The sequence below is a fragment of the Mus musculus genome, chromosome 12 (assembly GCF_000001635.26).
Source record: "Mus musculus strain C57BL/6J chromosome 12, GRCm38.p6 C57BL/6J".
NCBI classification, from domain to species: domain Eukaryota; kingdom Metazoa; phylum Chordata; class Mammalia; order Rodentia; family Muridae; genus Mus; species Mus musculus.
In genome coordinates, this window is record NC_000078.6 from 109826740 (window position 1) to 109830651 (window position 3912).

The 3912-nt window shown below is 46.2% G+C and overlaps 1 pseudogene; it reads left to right on the forward strand.

Moving 5' to 3' along the window:
• Positions 230–1410, forward strand: Gm9661 (predicted gene 9661; annotated as a pseudogene).

A 3912-nucleotide genomic window follows, 5' to 3' on the forward strand; every position in this document is an offset into this window, starting at 1 on the left:
ATCCAATGCTGCACCTCAAGAGCTTGGGAAAAAAGAGCAAAAATTTAGAAAAGGAAAACAAAACAAAGCAAAGTAGAGTGGTTATAAACAGAAGATAGAAAGCCAAAGATAGATAGATAGGTAGGTAGGTAGGTAGGTAGATAGATAGATAGATAGATAGATAGATAGATAGATAGATGGCTTAGAGCTCATCTTTTGAAAAGATAAAACCCAGAGCCCAGAACTTTAGCTCTATCTGTGGCGTGTGGTGGCAGGATGTCTCACATGGGTCCTAAGGCTTCTTGCCTCTGAAGCCCAGGAGCCAGCATCGTGGGAAAGTGAAGAGCCTTCCCTAAGGATGACGCTTCCAAGCCTGTTCACCTCACAGCCTTTCTAGGCTACAAGGCTGCCATGACCCACATCGTCGGGGAAGTTGACAGGCCAGGCTCTAAGGTGAACAAGAAAGAAGTGTGGAAGCTGTGACCATTGTGGAAACTCTTCCCATGGTGGTTATAGGCATTGTGGGCTACATAGAAACAAGACTGTATTTGCTGAGCATATCAGTGGTGAGTGTAAAAGATGTTTCTATAAGAACTGGCACACATCTGAGAAGAAGGCCTTCACCAAATACTGTGAGAAATGGCAGTTTGACACAGGCAAGCGACAGCTGGAGAAGGAATTCAACAGCGTGAGGAGACACTGCCAAGTCATCTGCATAATTGCCCACACTCAAATGAGCCTGCTTCCTCTGCGCCAGAAGGCGCACTTGATGGAGATCCAGGTGAATGGGAGCACTGGGGCTGAGAAGCCTGACTGAGCCGAGAGAGGCTGGAGCAGCAGGTTCCTGTGAGCCAGGTGTTGGGGCAGGATGGGATGATTGATGTCATCGGCATGACAAAAGGCAAAGGGTACAAAGGGGTGACCAGTCATTGGCATACAAAGAAACTATCCCAAAAGACCCATAGAGGTCTGCAGGAGGTCTGCCTGTATTGGGACCTGGCACCCTGCCCACGTAGCCTTCTCTGTGGCTCGAGCTGAGCAGAAAGGCTACCATCACCGAACAGGGATTAACAAGATTTACAAGATTGGTCAAGGCTACCTTATCAAGGGTGGTCAACTCATCAAGAACAGTGCATCTCCTGACTACGACCTGTCTGACAAGAGCATCAACCCACTGGGGGGCTTTGTCCATTATGGTGAGGTGACCAATGACTTCCTCATGTTCAAAGGCTGCGTTCATACCATCCATACCGGTCCAGACCAAATGTCAGACTCTGCAGGAGATGGTTCTGAAGCTCACTGGCAGCACCTGCAAGTTTGGTCATGGTCATTTCCAGACCATGGAGGAGAAGAGAGCATTCATGGGACCTCTCAAGAAAGATCGCATTGCCAAGGAGGAAGGTGCTCGATTCCAGGAGCACTCTGCCCAGAAGAGCAGAAAGGCAGATCTCAGTGCATAGCTCTCAGTCCTTCTCCACCTCTTCTGGAAGGTTAGAGAGGAAAAGAAGACTTCCAGAGGAGCTGTGAATGCTGGGCCACACAACTGCAAAGCAGATGCCGTGTTGTAGTCCTGGAGCTTAGGAGGTGGCAGCAGGAGGATTATTGTGAATTTAGGGCCAGCTTGAGCTACTTAGAGAGTATCAGATCTGCCAGGGACACACACAGACACACACACACACACACACACACACACACACACACACACACACACAGGCTTCCACTGGGGGATGTTGCTCAATGACAGCCACTTAATTGGCATGACTAGGATGTTAGGTTCAATCTTTGGTATTAAAAAGGAGAAGGGGAGGGGGATAGAGGGAGGGGGAGGAGGAGGAGGAGGAAGAGGAAGAGGAAGAGGAAGAGGAAGAGGAAGAGGAAGAGGAAGAGGAAGAGGAAGAGGAAGAGGAGAAAACCTATATGCCATTGTCACTGGTGCTTGACAAGCCGAAGCAACTGCCCTTCCCGAGCTACCAGCAAAGAAGATTCCACAGCATAGGCACTTACGACAACCCTTTGCTGTTTGTTCCTGAAAGGTCAAGCAAATGCCGTTCACAAAGTGCAGTGTGTCTTCATAAGAAGACGCTCTCAACACACCATACAAAAGACAGATGAAATGTATATCACCACAGAAAGTCCATGTAAGACAGCCGTACAGAACATTATACGCAAAGGTGACAAGCATATAACTTTTCCTCTGAGTTCAGGAATGAGACAGACAGACAGACACACACACACACACACACACACACACACACATGCACACGCACATGCACATGAACACACACACCCCTGGCCACTTCTGTGTTGGAGGCCCTGGTCAAAGCAATTAAATAAGAAAAAAGATATGAAAATCAGAAAGGAAGACATCAAATCTTGTCTTTTTGTATACAACATGATTCAGTATATATATATATTTAAAAGCCATTAATGACTACCAAAAAAGGCCATAACTAATTTACTTTAAAATATGGTAGAAAATTAATACATGAAAATCAGAAGCTACCAGTACACAACAGCTATTTGAAGACAAATAAAAAAAAAAAAAAAGCAATCTCACTTCAGTAGCTACAAAAATGAAATGAATTTAACCAAGGATGTAATAAGCTACATAAAACGTTGATGGAAGATAAGTCCAGGAGACAGGTAAATAAACAGAAAGATAGCCCATATTCATGGAAGGGAAACTAATTTTGTTTAAAATGTCCATAATGTCAGAAAAGACAGCTACAGATCTCATTAATGTCTACCAAACCCCCAATATTACTCTCCATATAAGTGGGAAGGACAATCCTGACATTTGAATGGAGCCATACAAGTCTCTGGATAACTAAAGAACCCTGAGCCGGAGCTAGGAGCATCACAGTGGATTCAAACTCTCCGACATAGCTGTAGCTACCAAGACACAACACACTGATCAATGCAGATCAATGCAACCTGTTAGAGAGTCCCCAAACAGACGTGTGCATCTGCGCCTGGCTGGCAGAGAAGCCAGGGACACGGGAGGGGGAAGACTCACATGTAGAAAACGAAACTGAGCTATTGCCTTATATTATATTATTATATACAAAAAAAAAAGTCTCCAAAGGGACTAAGGGGTCTGACATCGAACTGTAAAATTATTGTAAGGGATAAGTTTTTGCGATATGGGTCTTGGTTATAATTTTTTTTTTTTTTTGTATCACCTTTAAAGAGCAGATAACAAAGACAAAGCAAGCAAAAACAAAACAAACAGAAATCACAGGGCTCCGTCAGGCAGAAAACAGAAGAAAATGCTTTTAAATTATACAAAACAAAACCTTAATCTATGTAATAAAGCTGGTGGAAAGGATCCTGGGCAGCCCTGACTTCTTGGAAACAACACAAGTCACCTCTGGATGATTTGTCCCCTCCCTGACTGATGGACTGCTTATTGCTTAGAAGGGTGATTAAAAGCCATGGCCATCTTGCTGAGCTGAGCCAGGTCCAAGAATTGGAAGTTCTGGGGATTCTGGTAAGGGACACTGGGACCTGCTGACAGACAGACAGACAGACAGAATGAAAGTGGGGATAAAGAGAGTGTGGGGAGAGAGTATGGAGAGAGAGAGAGACAGAGAAAGAGAGAGAGAGAGACAGAGAGAGAGAGAGGCAGCAACAGAGGCAGGCAGGCAGGCAGAACATTTGAGCAAACAGTGTCCATCCAGCCTGTGCTTGGCTGCTGTGTCTTTTAGGTTTGGGATGAGGACCACGGAGCAGGAAGGCTGGGGACGCCAGGGGGCAGCCATGTCAGGGTCTAGAACTGGCATGCTGGAGTAGACACGCCCCCAGCTCACACTGAGGGGCAGGTGCGATACCCAGGCCGGCTCTGGCGAGTGGGAAGTGGGCAGCGATGTTTTGTACCACCTACAGTGTCCAGGCCAGATGCTGGGGTCCTGAGAGGGCATCTGTGGCGGAGGA